This window comes from Marmota monax, unplaced genomic scaffold (genome assembly GCF_021218885.2).
Source record: "Marmota monax isolate L192 unplaced genomic scaffold, Marmota_monax_Labrador192_F-V1.1 WCK01_AAM20220418_F8-fsc00141, whole genome shotgun sequence".
Lineage (NCBI taxonomy): Eukaryota > Metazoa > Chordata > Mammalia > Rodentia > Sciuridae > Marmota > Marmota monax.
Window position 1 is genome coordinate 859,042 of NW_026692981.1, and position 18,509 is coordinate 877,550.

General features: G+C 47.8%; 1 pseudogene; it reads right to left on the reverse strand.

The window, feature by feature from the left end:
• The window catches only part of LOC124097851 (butyrophilin subfamily 1 member A1-like), a 35,162-nt pseudogene extending 22,375 nt beyond the window's left edge, over positions 1 to 12,787 (reverse strand).
• Positions 12,788 to 18,509: the final 5,722 nt, after the last annotated feature.

The window sequence follows — 18,509 nt, forward strand, 5'->3', positions numbered from 1 at the left end:
TCCTTGAAGCCACAAGTCATCGATGGCATCGAACCAGTCCTGGATGGAGGAGATTGTTGGTATCAGCCACTGGTCTTGTAACAGAGACTCTAGGAAGTATTGGAAGCGTTGCCTCGACATGGCGTCACGAGCACCTGAAGAAGATCAGAGCGAACAAAAACAGGATGAAGATAAAAATTAAAGCAAAGGTCAGTTTTTGGCAGAAGTTCCATGTTGGGGGACTGACAGAGAAGAGGTCAAGGGCCACGAGGAGGCTTAAAAGGACATAAAGGCTCAAAAATCCAGGATGGCAGGCTAAGAGGTCCTCCGGGCTCGTTGTCTCCCGCTGTCCGATGTCCGTTGTTTTCCATTGTGCCTGGTAGTAAGCTTCAGCACTGAGTGAGCTGTTCTCTTGAAGATGTTGGGGGTTCATCGGTCATCAGAGGCTGGTAGTGCCTAAGCAGAAGCTGGTTGAAAGTTTGATTAGAAATTTTCTGTAATTGGGTTTGAAGGAACTTCGTTATGCAGGGCAAGAGAGGGCAAAAAAGGAGCATCCCAATAAGGGGCCCCAAGAGAGGTAGCAAGTATGTGGCGAGAGAGGATTGGAAGAACCCCGTTATGGGATTAGGGGAGGTGGATTTGAACAATTGGGTCGACAATTCCTGTAATTTAACAACATTCTTTTATATTAGCCCAGATTCATTAATATAGTAGCAACATTCCTCTCTAAGGAACCGGCATGTACCCCCTTTTTCTGCAGTGAGGAGATCAATCGCCCTTCGGTTCTGTAAAGCCACCTGTGCCAATGAAGTAACCTGCTGCTGCAAGGAGCCCAGAGATTCAGCAGTGGTATCGAGCGCTTCTTGCAGTTTTTGTTGAAGCTCATTGGATGCCCATAGAGAATGACCTATAGCTCCACCAGAGAGTCTGAGACTCGCTACTGAGGTTGTTAATGTGAGGCCTACCAGTACCGGCAGAAAGACTGCCCTAGGGGTGCAGGAAGGTGGTACCAATTGTTGGAATTTGGCGGAAGTGTACAAAAAGACAGCTGAGGAACTACAGTAACCAAGAAACAGGTGCCACAGAATTGGTTGTTGTGGTACTTAAAGACCCGTTACACCAGAGGAAATGTCCAGGTTGCATAAATGCAGGGCTCGATGGGGTGTCATAGTTCAAGGAACAAATGGGTAAGGGATTCATTGTTGGCGGGTGGAAACAGAAGAAAGGGAATGAAGCATTGGTGGAATAAAGTTCCCACAGTGGGATGTGTGCCACGTGTAGGGGTTGTCCTTTCTTTGAGAAATTATAGGTTTTTGCTGAAATATTTCCTGCTGCTAATGGGACTGCTGCTAAAAGTGGACAACTAAGTGAAGCACAGAGGAAGCACTGAGAAGTGGGCACAGAAAGAGGGGTGGAGTTTAATAATCGAAGGGTTTGGTGCATCAAATTAAGCCATGTGGGAGGGGGCCTGAGGGGGTTGAAGGCTCTGAATCCCCTTGGGATGGGCTATCAATAAGATTCTGACTCCTTGATATGCTGGACTACTTGGAAGGCTGCCTTAGGTGGCGTTATCAGGGAGCGGGAAACAGTCATCCATCCTGTGGGTTTGGCTGAGGTTGTCCGAGCATAGACAGCAAACTCAACATAGTCCCAGTGTTTGGCCTTGGGGTCAGATATATCTAAAGTATACCATCCACTGTTATCGGATAAAGAGCCCTCATGCCATTTGAGATAACTAGAAGTCCACCCTTCGGGGTAGCCAAGTGAGTGGTAAGAATAACTACCGCGTTCATCATGGAGCCTGCATGACCAATAGGGGCACCCATTATATACCTCAGGCCACCAATGGCAACAGTCTTTGGTTTGATCAAAAAGGAAGCAAATGAAAGGCCAGTTCCAGCTACCGGGAATGAAGGACCTGGAAGGTGACAATATTAGGGACACAGAGGTGCAGTTGTGGATGAAGCAAGTTTTTTCATCAACTGTGCGGACCTTCTGCATGCCATGCTCCGAGTATCGTTCCTGAAGGGTGAATTTGTACATAGTAGGAGGGGGAGGTGAAGACCAGGCCCAACAGAGCACAGAAAACAAGCAAAGAAAGAGAATTAGAGTGTTGGGAGAGCTCATTGTGCCTTCTTTAAGAGGAACTGGGCTGCAGGGAACACCGTGTGAGCCGCAATTTAAAGGGATGAGATGGTGTGGAGAACAGGGGTAAAGGGGAGGTTCAGGAGGTGACTCTTGGAGTTCCTCTGGGATGGTCCTGTCGTCAGTAGATGAGACCTCTTGATGGTATGGCTTCAACCTAGAAATGTGAATCCAGGGGGTGAGACGGTTGTCTGGTAAGGAAAGTTTGGCGCGGTGGGGGTACAAAGAATGACCAGATAAGGGCCTTCCCATTTTGGGGCAAGAGGCCCTTTTTCCTCTGGGGTATTATAATAGACTAAACTCCCAGGTGTTAAGGGAGGAGTGTTTGGAGAGGAGACTGGGTCTGGAAGAAGCCAGTCTTGATATTTCCAGAGTTCCGAGCATGGATGAAACAAGAGAGGTAAAGACAAATCTCATGTGAGAGGTCCTTGTGAAACGACCAATCCAGGGGGTATAAGAGGTCTTTCTATATTATCTCAAAGGGAGACAGTAGAGATGGTGTCTTAGAGAAAGCTCTGATCCAAAGCAAAGCCAAGGGAAGGAGCTTGACCCAGTCTAAGTTTAATTCCATAGTTAATTTGGTGAGAGCCTCCTTCAGGGTCCGATTTACTCTTTCCACTTTTCCTGAAGCCTGGAGGCGATATGGACAGTGGAAATGCCACTTGAAGGAGAGGGCTTGAGAGACCCTTTGTGTGATCCTAGAGATAAACTCAGGGCCATTGTCGGATTGTAGGGAAGTGGGCATAGCAAACCTGGGGATGATGTCTGTCAGCAAGATTGAAGCTACAGAGGAAGCCTTTTTATTGGAAGTGGGAAATGCCAACCAGAGAAAGTGTCCACAAAGACAGGCATGTTGGTGAAGTCTACCTGCCAGTCAGCAGCAGGAACATGTCCCGGGCTTGGTGGGAGGGAAACGGTTTAGGCCTTAAAGGAGTATAAGGGTTGGTCCGCGGACAGATCTGACAATTAGAGGCTATATTCTGTAGCATGGCTTTGTCAGAGGGGGTGAGGGAGAAGAAGCTCTGTAAAAAGAGGGTCAAAGACTGAGAATTGGAATGGAATAGAGTATGGAGGAACTCAAAAAGGTCCTTGTTCTTACTGGAAGAAGTAGGGGCTTCAGATGGACAGTCTAAAGTGGCCATTATATGTCCCCCAGAGGGGGTCATAATTGGAAGTGGTAGCAGCCGTCCGTGCCGCCTGGTCAGCTTTGGCGTTGCCCTCAGTGATAAGAGAGCCGTCCTTCTGATGGGACCTACAATGGACAACTCCCAACTGGGTGAGTAATTGGGAAGCCTCTATCAGATTGGTTATAAGAGCCGAATTAGTGATGGCATTACCTTTGGTGGTAAGTAGATCTCGCTCCTTCCATATTGCAACATGGGATAATAGAATATGGAAGACATATTTTGAGTTAGTATAAAGGGTGAGGGATTTGTCCTGCGCAAAAAGGTAGGCACGAGTGGCTGCTACAAGTTCGGCCTGTTGGTTAGTGGTTCCTGAAGGCAGAGCTTTGGCTTCTATAATCTCAGTGGCCAAAACTTCGGCGTATCCAGAGTAATGAGTGCCGTTCTGCCTAAAGGAACTGCCGTCAGTGAACCACATAAGGTCGGCCTTGGTGAGTGGTCCCTCAGAAATGGAAGAATGACAGGGGAAGAAATCATCCAAGGTTTCCAAGCAATTATGAACTGGTGCGTCAGGTGTGGAGGTCACTGGGAGCAGGGAGGCCGGGTTCAGTGCAGGGCAGGGGAGGAACGTAATATTGGGGTTTTCCAGAAAGGAAGTGAGGAGCGACAGAACTCTGGATGGTGGAAGGGTTTGAAGGCCCTTATAAGCTAAAAGATCCTTCAAATAATGTGGGGAGTGGATAGTTAAAGGGGCCCCAAAAGTCAGCTTAGAGGCTTCTTTGTGTAAGATTTGTCCAGCAGCCAGAGCTCTTAAGCAAGGGGCCCACCCACGGATGGTAGGATCTAATTGCTTGGACAGATATGCCACAGGTGCAAATGTAGGCCCATAAGTTTGGCCCCAAACCCCAAGTGCCTGTTCCCCCTTTTCATAGACATATAGATGAAATGGTCTTGAAAGATCGGGAAGGTGAAGGGCAGGTGCCTTTAAGAGGAGTTGCTGAAGTCTGCGAAAGTGGTAGCGGGGGGAGGAGGCAAGAGGTTCACCAGGGGGTCCCTTTGCTAGGTCATACAGGAGTTTGGCTAGAAGAGAATGATTTGGGATCCAGGCCCTAAAATACCCTGCTAGTCCTAGGAATGATAGTATTTTGGCTTTCGTACGAGGTACCAGAAGATTAGAGAGGAGTTGCCTCCTATCCAATGTTATTTCCTTTTTTCCCGGTGCAAGGCGAAAACCAAGGTAGGTGACAGTAGACTGGGAAACCTGGGCCTTGTGGGGAGATACCCTATATCCCTTATCTGCTAGGAAATTGGGCGGTGTGGGATTGAGACTGTTTCCAAGAAGGACTACATAAAAGAAGATCATCGACATGTTGAAGGAGGGTAGAGTCAGGACAGGTAGGGTGGAAAGATGTGAGGTCCTGGGCAAGGACTTGGCCAAAGAGATGGGGACTATCCCTGCGGAAGGACGGTCCAGGTAAGCTGACGAGAACGGCGGGTGTGAGGATCAGTCCATGTAAAAGCAAAGATATCTTGAGATTCTGAAGACAAGGGAATGGAAAAGAAGGCATCCTTTAAATCTAGGACTGAGAAGTGGGTAGTAGTAGCAGGGATCTGAGAGAGAAGGGTGTAGGGGTTGGGCACTAGTGGGTGAATGGGAACCACAGAGGAGTTGACGAGGCGAAGGTCTCGGACCAGTCTGTAGGACTGGTTAGGTTTCCTAACTGCCAGAATGGGGGTGTTGAAAGGAGAGTGTGTAGGCCTAAGATACCCCTTCTGTAATAAATCCTGGATGATGGGTTCTAATCCGAGGAGGGCTGTGGTTGTAAGTGGATATTGTGGTTGATTAATATATCTTGAAGGGTCCCGTAAGACAATATGAATAGGACTGCACTTAGCCGTAGAGGGTGTAGTTGTGTCCCAAAACTCAGGGTTAACTGGTTTAGATAGTTGTGGGAGAATGTGTAGAGGAGGTGTATCTGTTCCCAGGAACATCATGAGGAAATGAGAGGTGGGAGAAGTGTGGGGTGATATGTGAATGGTGACCTTCAGTAGTGAAAGTATGTCCCTTCCCAGAAGGTGAATGGGACAGTGGGTCATAACAAGAAAGGAGTGTGTGAAGGATAAAAGGGATCCCTGCATATAACATGATTAAAGGGGGGGGGGGTTCTGGGGAAAAATCTGTTTACCTCCTACCCCGACAATAGGAGTTTTCGAGGGTGTGGTAGGACCCCAGTACTCCCTCAAACCCGAAAAAGTGGCACCAGTATCCAAGAGGAAGGTAATGGGGCGTCCGTCCACCAGGAAGGTGACCCTAGGCTCTTGCTTCTTGATGGTAATATGTCGGGAAGGAAGGCCCAGGGCTCCGTCAATCCTCCTCTGCCAGGCCCAGGAGAGGCTGGGGTTGTAGGGCGGCTGACCAACCTCCCCTCCGGGTTGTTGGACAGTCTGACCCCCCAATGTCCCCTTTGGTGGCATTTTGGGCAGGGGATGGAGGGTGTCCTCGGCGAAGGACAAACCCTGGCCCAATGTCCCTCCTTAGCACATTTGAAGCAAGCTCCAGGGGGTGTCTGATTAGGATGATGTTGTGATGACCTTCCCTGAATGACCTGGGCCAACATTTGGAATTTGGCGTTTTCAGCCTTCTGTCTGCGGCGTTCGCTTTCGTCCTCCCTACCATGGAAAACCTTGAAAGCGACTGCAAGGATTTTGGTCTGAGGGGTAGCAGGGCCCTGTTCAAGCTTTTTAAGCTTGGCTTTAATATCAGGGTAGCTTTGGGCCAGGAAATATGTCATTAAGACATGACGGCCGTCAGGGGTTTCTGGGTCGAGGTTTGTGTACTGTTGGAGGGCCTTGGTTAGTCTATCCAGAAATTCTGAAGGTGTTTCTTCCTTCTTCTGAATGACCTCCTGCACTTTTTGAAAATTAATGGCCTTGTGGGCGGCCTTCTTAAGGCCCGCTGTGGGAAGCCATTCTCACACGTGACTGGGCAACTCCCGGTTTGGGTCTGAGGCCCTCTGGCTAACTGTGTCGGAGCTTTCCCGGCCCTCTCCTGATGCGAGAGCCTGTCTGTGTGACTGACCACTGACCCCGGGGGCCAATCACTGACCCTGACCTTGGAGTGCTGCCCCCCTCAACCTTCATTGGATGGAATTCTCCCCTGAATTTCTTGTTCCCCAATAAAAGGCTACTCCCTGGCGTGCTCCGTCTCTCTCTCTCCTGCTAGCCCTGAGTAATCCTTGCTGCCCTGCGGGTGGTTCGAGGTGGGAACCAGAGAGGGGAGCCGTCTCGGACCTGGTCATAGAAAAAGGTAACTGTAACTGAGTCTGTGTGTTTATTTCGATCTCACTAGTTAACTTTTATGCCAAGAACCTCATTAATGAAACCAGTGCGCTGGTCACATGATGGAGCCCGCCAAGAGGCAGGATGCAAAAAGGTCACGAGAGTGTAAGCCTCCAGGGGTGTTGTAATCCCATAGAGGTTCCTGCTCCGGGACAGCGTGTAGGCCCGTAGGGTGGTTGGGATTGGTTCTATGATTCTCATCAGCATGGGCCTGGGCTAGTTCCCAGACCCATCGCCTTTCCTCAGGGATAAGTGTATTGGCCAGGAGCATGTAAATGTCGTGATGAGTGAGGATATATGCTTGCAGGACCCATTGAAACTCCCGAATGTAAGTGGTGGGGTCGGTGGTGAATGAGCCTAACTTCCTCTCTAGCTGAGTAAGGTCTGACAAGGAGAAGGGCACATGTACTCGGATAACACCCTTGGGACCAGCTACCTCACAAAGGGGTGCTTTCATCATGGGAGCGGGAAGGGATCCCTTAGATCTGGTAACAGGAGGACTGAAAGAGGCGGTCGGCAACGGACAGGAAGAAGAGGGAGGGGAAGGGGATGTCTCTGCGGAGGCGGAGGAGGAGGTGGAGGCGGTGGCAGAAGAGGGCGGAGGGGAAAGGGATGAAACGGAAGGTTGAGGATCCGTGGAATCAGGCAGAGGAAGAGGAGGGGATGGCGGGAGGGGAGGAGCAGGTGGGGCTGAGGGATAAGGTGGGGGTTCGTCTGCCGGGTCAAATGAGGAAGAGTCCTCGAGGTCAGGAGTAGAAGTAGGGGAAGGGAGGGGTTTGCAAGCAAGGAGGACCTGAGAGGGAGAGCAGGAGGAGCAGAGAGCAGGGTGCTGTGCGAGAAGGCTAAAACCTTCAACGTAGGGAATCTCCTTCCACTTTTTCAGATGCCAGCAGTAGTTAAAAAGGTCCCGGAGAAGATTTGGATCTAATGAGCCTTCTAGAGGCCAATGATTGCCATTATCCTGAGGATATGTAGGCCAATCTCGGGTACAGAATTTGATCAGGAGTTTGGGCTTGATGTCTGGTGCGAGGGAGAGTGTGGTCAGATTTTTCATTAGACATTTGAGGGGCGAGGTTTAGACGAGGAGGTACCCATGGTCACAGAAAGAGATGGAGAGAGAGAGAGAGAGAGAGAGAGAGAGAGAGAGAGAGAGAGAGAGAGAGAGAGAGAACACGAATGAGAGAACCTTTGGGCCGGAAACGATCAGCAAGGGCAAAAAGGGTGTCCCCCTTTAGGACCTTGGGGATCGCAGAGACTCTAAGAAGAGCCGGGAGACGAGAGGCAGTGAGGGTCATCACCCGAACTGCAGCTCTCAGGAGGCAAAAAGCCGGAGGCCACGAAGAACCTAGTACTAGGATTTACTGATTTCAGAAGGAGGAGAAGGAAGAAACCGAGGGGTCTCTCGCCTAAACCCAGAAGCCTCACTCCCCAAAAGGAGAACGGTTCGCCAGAGAGTCCACTGCAGTCATAAAGGCCTTAGTGGGGTGGGTTCTCTCCCCTCTATCGGGCGTCAGGAGTGTGCCAGATGATCACGGTCACAGTTCCTGCTGTAGCTCAAAGAGGGTGACGAGCCAGAAGGGGAAATTGTCTAAGTCCGATTGGTGGTGGGTGTAGGGAGCCAGCGCCTGAAAAGGTGGATGAGGGCGAGATGTCTCGGTGGAGCCGGAGATGGGGCTCTGTTAAAATGAGCTCACCCATCTCCGGTTTCGGCACCAATGAAAGAAGAAGCAACGTGAGACAAATCACCGGAGAAATTCCACTTTATTACAAAAGGCTGTGGGCTTATATAGATCTAAGGAGAAGTGGCAGGGCTTAGGTAAATGACGGGTCACCCGTTTATCGGTTAGTTCTTCCAGATGTCAGTTCTGGAGCCCACGAAATTAGTTCTTATTGGGGCTAAGGTTTCCCGCCAGCAGGATTTGAATATTGGCGCAGGCGGGAAAGGGAGAGGCAGGAAGAGAAGCTCCTCAGGCGCCATGTTGGGTTTTTTTTGGGTGTGGCTGCCATTATACCTTTTCCCAACACAGCATACTACAGGGACACAGCCATATCAAGGTTTATAGCAGCACAATTCACAATAGCTAAATTGTGAAACCAACCTAGATGCCCTTTGGTAGATGGACAGGGAAACTGTGGTATATATACTGAGTAATGGAACATTACTCAGCATTAAAAGAGAATAAAATCATGGAATTTGCATAGAATGGATGGAGTTGGAGAACATAATGCTAAGTGAAATTAGCCAATCCCTCAAAACCAAAGGCCGAATGTTTTCTTGGATATGAGGAGAAGATGCTGACTCATAGTGGCGATGGTGGGGGACATGACCCATGGGAAGAATGGAGGAGCTCTAGGTAGGGCAAAGGGGAGGGAGGGGAAGGGAGAAGGCAAAGGGGTAGGAAAGATGGGGGAATGAGTTAGACATTATTACCCTAAGTACATGTATGAAGACAGGAATGGTGTGAAAATACTTTGTGTACAATCAGTGGCTTGAAAAATCATGCTCTATATGTGTAATATGAAATGAACTGCATTTTGCCAGCGTGTATAACAAATTAGAATAAATAATTTGATTTAAAAAATCAGCTTTGAAAAGCTAGAAGATTCCCTACATCATGGTAATAAAAACTATGCAACATAAAAGTACAGAGCCATTAGCAATTATTAAGATTTTAAAGTTACCTTGCTTTCATATAAATAAGTTTTGCTCTATCCATATTTGCTTCATGAATGAGGCATGAAGTTATCAAGTATAAAATAAGACTGTGTACTTTAATATCTTTTTACATAAAATAAAGCCAGTAGTGTATATGTGTCTCACAAATATTACTATTTAGTGATAGAATATATCTCCAAAAATGAAAACAAAAAATCTTCCAAATATAGTAATTTGCCATTTGCAAATTGAAGTCAGTCAGGAACTAAGTCTAGAAAATTAATGGAAAAAACAGCTGGGGGTGGTGGTGCACACCTGTCATCCCAACGGCTTGGGAGGCTGAGGCAGGAGGACTGCAAGTTCAAAGCCAATCTCAGCAATTTAGCAAGGCCCTCAGCAAGACTGTCTTAAAATTAAAAATAAAAAGGGATAGGGATGTGAACAGTGAATAAATGTCCCTAGGTTCAATTCCTGGTACCAACAAAACAAAATAAAACAAAAGAAACAAACAAAAAACTGATCTCCACTACAATCTGGTACAGATAAGCACTCAGACCTTGCTGTGGGGTAATTCTTATGGTAAGAATGTACAAGTGACGATAGAGGAACAGAGGAAGATCAAAAGATGGGGGGTGACGAGGTCCCAGTCAGGGGGTAGGTGTGGGTGGAGCAAGAAGGGGAACCTGTGGCAGGGTCAGCCTTGTCATGGTGCACTTAGCTGCTTGTGCCAGGTGTTCCAGACCCTGGGAACATGGAGGCTTTGGGAAAACAGGAAGTTAATAAATTTTTCGATATACATAGAAATCTTTAAACACACTTCTTGGGGAGGAAAAGGGGGAATAAAATCAACCAGATTATGCTACATGCATGTATGAATATACCACAATCCCGAACTTTTATGTATGATTATAACGCACCAAATAAGAAATAGTTAGAAGGAAGACCAGAGGAGTAGAGGAAGGCAATCAGTGGGAAAGAGGAGGCGAGGGACAGGGGAAGTAAGGGGACAAAATGGAGCGGATGATGCTATGTGCACACACGAACGTCACACTGACCACCACTACTGTTAGGCAGCTATTCAGTCAGGAATGGTGAGCAGGACAAAGACAGCAGAGGGCAGAACCACAGGAACCCTATCTGACAGATGGGGGCGTGGTCGGTAAAACCTGCCTCATTAAGGAAGTCGGTTCCTGACCTACATGTGAAGTGTTGGGCCTGCATTTTCTTCTAGCGTGTGCAGGGTTTCTGGTCTAATTCCTAGGTCTTTGATCCACTTTGAGCTGAACGCTAGAAATGAAATTAAAAAAATCAACAAACTAAAAATCTTCACAGCAAAGGAAACAATCAGGAGAATGAACCAGAGAGCCTATAGAACGGGAGAAAATCGTTGCCACCTGCACCTCAGATAGGGTGTCAACCTCCAGGATACACAAAAACTCAAAAAAGCTTATCATCAAAAAAAAAAAAAAAAAAATCCAATCAATAAACAAATGGGCAAAAGATCTGAACAGATACTGCTCAGAAGAAGAAATACAAATGGCCAACAAATACATGAAAAAATGTTCAAGGTCTCTAGCAATTAGAGAAATGCAAATGAAAACTACACTGAGATTTCACCTCATTCCAGACCAAATGGCAATTATGAAGAATAAAAGTGACAAATAAATTTGGTGAGGATGTGGTGAAAAAGGCACACTCATATATTTCTGGTGGGACTGTAAATTGGTGCAACCACTTTGGAAAGCAATATGGAAATTCCTCAAAAAACTAGGAATGGAACCACCTTATGACCCACTATCTCACTTCTCTTTTTATATCCAAAGGATTTAAAATCAGTGTAATACAGTAACATAGCCACATCAATGTGTATAGCAGCTCAATTCACAATAGCTAAGCTATGGAGCCAACCTGGGTGCCTCTCAATAAATGAATGGATAAAGAAAATGTGGTGTATGTATACACAGTCGAATATTACTCAGCCGTAATTAAGAATGAAACATGGCATTTGCTGGTAAATGGATGGAACTGGAGAATATAATGCTAAGCGACATAAGCCAATCCCCCAAAACCAAAGGCCAAATGTTCTCTCTTGATATACAGATGCTAATACACAATAAGGGAGGGTGGGTAGGGGAAGAATAGAAGTTCAATAGATTAGACAAAGGGGACTGGAGGGAGGAAATGGGGGATAGGAAAGACAGAACGAATCTCACATAGTTTTCCTATGTACATATATGAAAACACCACAGTGAACGCCATCATCCTGTACACCCGTAAGAATGGGGTCCTAATTAGAATAAGATATATCCCATGTTTGTATAATTATATCAAAACAGATTATCACATATAACTAAAAAGAACCAATTTAAAAAAAATGTTTCAGATTTAATTAAGAAAAACTACTCTTTTACCTCTAATAACTAAGTCTCTAGGACCCTCCCTTATCACCAAAACTATGTCACAACCCCATCACCCCAATTGCCCAAACATCAAGACCCTCACAAAACTTGACGGGGACTATTCAAAGGGTAATGAGCTGATTAAGGAGGGTCAGGAAATTGAGACAACAGCAGCAAGAGACTCAATTTCCTTAAAAGCTCCTACTCTCAAATTGCCACACCATGCTCTTGGAGGTGGTCCATGCAGCTCCTACAGTCAGAAGTCAGAAAGTGGACTGGGCTCAGGACCAGCCTCAGCACCTTAACGAGGCCCTAACCAAATGGCCTGGAAATGCAGATGTAGCTCAGACTCACAGTATCTCTGTTCATCCTCTAGTCTCCATATACAGAGAAGCTGGATCGAGCGGGACTTCCCCCAGAAAGCAGGAGCGGCGCGGCAAACCTCTCCCCTTCGAGAGGGCCCAGGCTCTCCCTTGAGTGTCCCCTTTCCCTTCTAATAAACTCTTGTCTGTCACTCTGAGGGACAGATCTGAAGTCTGACCCGACCGCCAGAGGGCGGCTTTGTTCCCGAAAGGCCCCGGCTCGGCAACACTGCTGTGCATAATCCTACTGCACGAATGAAGACATTTGAAAAGTTGATTTAGGGAGCTGAGGACACAGCTCGGTGGTGGAGTGCCTGTCTCGCATGCACAAGGTCCTGGGTTCTAATCCCCAGCACCATTAAAAATTTTTTTTAAAAAGCCGCACTTTTTGAGCCCTGTTGAACACAGAGGGCCAGCAGACGGGTAAGACCCTCGCAGCTTCCTCACTCGGGCTGTCCAGCTCTGCAGGAGCGCACTCCCGCCGCCTCCGCGCGAGCCGGCGCTTCCCTGCGCGCCCACCCGGCCCTCGGCCCCGCTCCTCCCGGCCCGCTGCCCTGGCTGGGGTCCTTCCCCACTCACCCCCGGAACTCCATCTGCAGGTCGCGGCCCCCGGACGAGGTAGCCCATAGTGCGCCCAGAGGAAACAAGGACTTGAGGCAAACTTGGCAGAGTTGAAGTAGGCAGGGCACGACTCGGAGCGGAGCCGGCCGGGGAGCTCCGGGCCCCGCGAGGACGAGAGCAGCCGCAGCGCGCCCAGAGACCGCCAGGCCGAGCCCGCCTTCAGCCAAGGCTGCCTGTGATTGGCTGGAGCTTGGCTGCTGTGATTGGCTGAGGCTTCCCCACGTGAAAGCGGTATCCTGGGGGCTGTGATTGGCTAAGAGACTACGGTAACAAGGATGTACCGCTATTAACTTCTCGTTACGTTGTAAGTTAGGTTGCAGATCGTTACGTAAGGACTCGGTACGGGGGCGCCCTGAGGCCAAACTTGGTGTAATTTTGCCCATCCTTCCGGTGGTTCAGATGCGGTGGTGCAAAGGAAAGGAGATCGAGAAAGAAGCTGAGAAACAGTACCGGCCTTCTTCCTGGACAAATCAGGGTTTTGTATGTGTGTATAATCAGCGTTTTTTGTTTTATTCCGGCCGCTCAGCTCATTGATCCCAGGGGCGCTAACCGCCGAGCCACATCCCCAGCCCTCCTTATTTATAAGGCCTCTGGATCCCTCAGCTGTGCCCCCGGGCCCCGCTGATCAGTGTTTCTCTACATCCACCTGCTTTATGTCTTACGCTAGGCACAGCAAAAACGAGTAGGAGAAGATTTCAATGGGTGAAGAGAGGAAGAGTTATTGATTAAAATGACACCGCAGTTTTCTGTTTTCTCCTTGCATGCACGTGGGCACGTTGAGGAGGTTATACCTTCTACAGCAGAGCCGAAGGAAAGTACTAAAGCCCAGTCCACCTATCTCAGTACTTCCAGAATTCAAGTCTTAGCTCCACCACATTATGTAGTTTTACCGTTTCCAGAGGCAATGCTGCCAGTGATTTCTTGGTAAGTTTTTCCATAAAAATATCTTCATTCACCCATGGCTCCTTGTTTGTGCCGCATTATGTCTCCATATATTTCTGTTTCTCACTCTGCCAGTGTAGTATGCCCTGAGGTTAAACTTCAGGTAGACTGTGAATGGTGTCATTGTAAGGGGTCCTTGGAACAAACTTTGTCACCTTGCACTCAGGACTTTTATTTGAATAAACAAACCAAAAATAAGTCCTCACTTTATTTAGGTCATAAAATAGACCCCTAAAGTAATTAAATCTCCCAGGACTTAGCTGTTATCTTGGCTGATTGCTGAGAGCCACAGCCGAGTCTGTATGGCCCCTGGCATTTTGCCAACAGTATTGACAGGCGAGGCATTACTATCGGCCTCTGCCGCAACTTTTGAGTTCTCGCACTATTTTGGAGTTCTCCTGGGGATTTCCGGGGATTCCCCGAGAGTTCCCATTGGTTGGGGAAGTGCAGGAGGAGGGATTTCCGGGAGAGATATTTCCGCTGGGGGTTCCTGGACAAGCCTCTTGGAGTTGGGGAGGATTCCCCGGGAGCTGTGTGTAGTGTTTTCCTGCAGTTTAAAAATAAAGTTTGTTCCTGCTTCAGTGGCTCTGATTTGTGCCCAGCCAGACTGTGGCAGCTGATGGAAGTTTATATCACAACCATTTTAATTTAAGCTGTGTGGAAGGGATGGCTGGGTTGTTTGTGTTCTGTCCAGCACTCAGTGTTCAGTGTTCTCAGTAATAACCACCTCCCCCCACTCAGTGTCCAGTGTTCTCAGTAATAACCACCTCCTCCTCTCGTTATTGCCATATGCTCATGCCTCTTACACAGGGGAGGCCAAGGGGCTGAATTTGACCCAATGGTTTGAGGGTGGCAGTTGTGCTTCTTTGAGAGATCCTTAAAAGAGGAGGTTGAAACAGCTAGGAGACTCTTACATCCCTCCTCCTTCCTCCTGTCTGGAATGTGGACTTTGGAGCTGGAGGTACAGCAGCCACATGTGGAGGCACTAGAGAATAATAACAGGACACTAGGGTGTGAATGACACCTCTGTCATTTCCAGATCAGCTCTGGACAGCTACCTCTGAATTCATTTATGTGAGAGGAAGGTAAACTCTTGTTAAAGCCAGTGGTATTCAGGTCTCTGTTATCACTAGCAAAGTGCAATTCTTCCTTCTAAACCCAGTTCATCATGAAACTTTTCAAACAGCAAAGCTGAGCATACTGTTTCATCTCCAGCTCCCATGCTCACCGGGACTGCACCACTGGTGTTTACTCACCTACTCCACATCTCCACGTGAATCTCTAAGGGATCCCTCAACCTTGACACAGCCATAACTGAATGCTTATTCTCTCTTGCTCCTTGTCTCTCCATCTTTCCAATTCAGAAATGGATAACCTCATCCTTCTGGTTTCTCAAGACTACAACCTGGAGTCACCTGGCTCCACTCTATTCACACCCAAGGCCACGTCCACCAGCAAAGCCTTCAACTCTGCCTTTAAATTATTAACCTAGCACCAGAAACTCTCACCTGTCCCACAGCTCCGCCCCTCGCTGATCATCACCTCACTGTGGGGTTCCCGCTGGTCTTCAGGTTTCTGCCTGCCCTCCTCTAAGATAGCCCAGGCCCAGCCAAGCATCTGAAACAATTTCTGAGTCAGCAGTCAGAGCCCGACCCTTCTCTGCTGGACACTCCAGTGACTGCCCTCCAGAGGCCACCAAGGTCTGTGCATGTGATCTGCCCCCAAGACTCTGACAGGCCACCTCCTTGCTCCGGGGCACTTCCTGTCTGCAGCCTCAGCAGGCTCTTTGTACCTCTGCACCACCTGGGAGCCCCTGCCTCTGGGCTTTGTTGCTGCTGGTCTCTATGTGGGGTGATTTTTACCCCCAGAAATTGTTATGGTTTGCTCCCCTACTTCACCATCCTGTTTTAAATTCCAACTTTGATGTCCCTTACCCTGGTTTATTTATCTCTCAAGTGCTGGTCATCACCATATACCTTGCCACTGTAATGCCAGATTCGTGGGACCCCAATAGACCTCCAGGAGCCGAATCTGATGCAATCACAAAAGAGTCTTCATTGCAAGCTCCAGCCTGGACTCACAACCGTTCCGTTCCCGATGCAGCGGTCCCAGGGAGTGAGTCCTGGTCCTTTGTTAAGTGAGATTTTATAGATTTTTGGGGATACTCTATGTGTCACAACATCATACAGCAAATCATTCCACACCACGGGAAAGTCAAACAACAACTCTTAACATTGATTAGCACATTCACTGGCGGGAACAAGTTGGGTAGGGGTGATTGGTTAGTACAAGAGGGGGATTCATTTGAACAGATTGGTTTAGGCCACGAGGAGAGTACGTGCTGAACTACATGGTTTCCCAACATGTTATCCACCACCATAAACTACTTGGGGTCATCTGGCATCCCAGGTATTTTCCCTGTCTCATGCTGATTGGAGGTTGTTAGGGGGTTGCTATGGGTCCTCACCTAGCCTAGTTGAGTCAGGGACACCTGGCACTGCAGATCTCTCCTGTTATTTGCAGACAAACAACTCAGCAGGGTGGGTATGTGCTTAGGAGTGCTCTGTGGGTTTTTCCAAGGACAAGGGTCCCGCCCCCTTCCTTAGGACAGGCCTTGAGGTAGAAGCTGGTTTCTCAGAAATGGAGTCACATCAGTTTCTCATCACATCAGTGAATATTCTGTGTCTGTCTCCTCCACAAGCTTGGTCTCTGTGACCTGGGGGGTTCTGCTCTCTTCACTTCTGTGCCCAACATCTGCCCAGCAATGCACTCGTGTTGAATGGATGAGTGGACGGCATAGCTAAATCCCAGGGAAGCCGGAGAGTGGGTCTGGATGAGGGTGAAGGATCAGTGTCTCACAGGAGAAAGGACACCTGCCCACTGGGATCAGAAGAAACCATCAGGAGGGGCAGTGCCTCAGGGCAGCAGGAAGCTGGGGACCTCCTTGTTTCCTCTCTGGTTGCTAGATTGTGCTGCCTCTGAGAGGTGGACAAGGGTGTGCTGAGGAGGAGCTGTGCCCTGCACAGGGTGCTGAGTCCAGGCCTGGTCTCTGCATCGCCTGCCGGCCCCTCTGCCTTTCTCTGGCACCCAGCCTCTTTCTGTTCCTTGACTCACGGCTGCTTCCTGTGTTGATGCCCAGGGTTTGCTGTCCTACAGCTCAGCCTTGGCAAAGTGACACCTCCTCTGGAGGCCCTCCCTAGCTGGCCCTGTAAAACAGGCCACATCCACGGTCCTCTCTCCAACGCAGCTGTGGTTACACCTGGTGGCACCACCCGCAGACTGGCCCATGCTCCTCCTTTCTGTTTAACACATGGCTCTCCAAGAAGATGCAGGTCTGTGTCACTCACCAGTGTTTCTGCACGACTGGTGCTAAGTTGGTTCAGGGGGCAAATGGGCATCTGTGCTGTGGGTTAGAGGCGGATCGAAGGAGGGGAGGGATTGTGTCTTATGCTGTTTAAGTGAACAGAATTGGGTTCATGTCTAGTGTCAATAAACACTTCAAATTTATCAGTTTTATGTTCGGGAGGCACCTTAGAGATAAGGCATGATTAACTGAAAAAAAAAAATTGAATGTGAACTATTATTTTCCTTGAACAAAAAATACAACTTCAACTTGCTAGACCCCAGTAGGTTACTGTGAAATGGGATAAATGTGTCTGCTGTGAGAACTCAAAGATACAGCCTACGAAAAAGTGCTCTGTATATAGATGATAACAAAAGACATCCAAGCTCTCTTAGAATCTTATTTTAGGGCAAGAGGTATAACTCCGTGGTAAAGAATTTGCCCAGCATGCCGGAGGCCCTTGGTCGTATAGAACAATGAAAATCTATAAATGTCTTAAATTAATATACAGCCCATTATTAGCAATACTTGACTCCTTATTCACAGTATGCTGCTTTTATTTAAAAATGTTCAAATAAAGCTGGAGGTGTGGCGCATGCCTGTAATCCCAATGGTGCTGGAGGCTGAGACAGGAGGATTGCAAGTTCAAGGCCAACCTCAGCAATTTAGTGAGACTGTCTCAAAAAATTTTTTAAAAGAGGTGGGGTGGGGGCTGGAGGTGTGGCTCAGTGTAAAGAATCCCTGGATTCAACGCCTAGTACCAAAAATAAATAAATAAAGTTCAAACAACAACAGAAGTAAAAGTAAAAACAATACATACACTTCGACGACGGACTGAATGTTTTGTGTCCTGCCAAAATTCATGTGTTGAAATCTAATCTGCAGTGTGAAAACGTTTGAAAGTGGGGCAGTTGGGAGGTGACTGTGTCTTGGGTGTGGATCCCCCATGAGGGAGAAGAATATCTTCTCATAGAGAGATCTTACAAAACTCCTTTGCTCCATCCTCCAGCTGAAGACACCACAAAAAGAGTGTGAACCAGGAAGTGGGTGGCACCTTCATCTTGGACTTTATCTCTCTCTCTCTCTTTCTGTCTTTTTCTCTCTTTCTTTCTCCCCAACTCCCACAACTGTGAGAAATAAATTTCTCTTGTTTAAAAGCTTGGTTGAAAGTATTTGAATGGACTGAGACATGCACATAAGTAACAACCCAGTCTTCCATCTTAATGATCCGCTATCTAAATGTGTCCTGATTCTTTCTATAGTGTGTGCATTCGTGGTTCCAGGAATACAATTTTAGGCTTATAATTTTTTTTCAGCCCAGTTTTTCAACTGGATTACTAAATTGTCTGAACTATAAAATATGGCCATTTAAGACAGCAAATCGACTTGGATTCCAGGATTCTCTATCCTGGTTCCCAAAATATGGATTATGGGTTCCTGGTTGATGTCTGATACAGTTTCAAGCCATCTGCAAGATTAATATCCCTTTCCTAGTAGTAATAAGGCATTCCTGTTGCTCTCACTCTGATTCTCTCACCAGTGTACACTGTAGCTTTCTAGATCCTGTATGATATCCCGGCAAATTAAATGCAAAGGCAA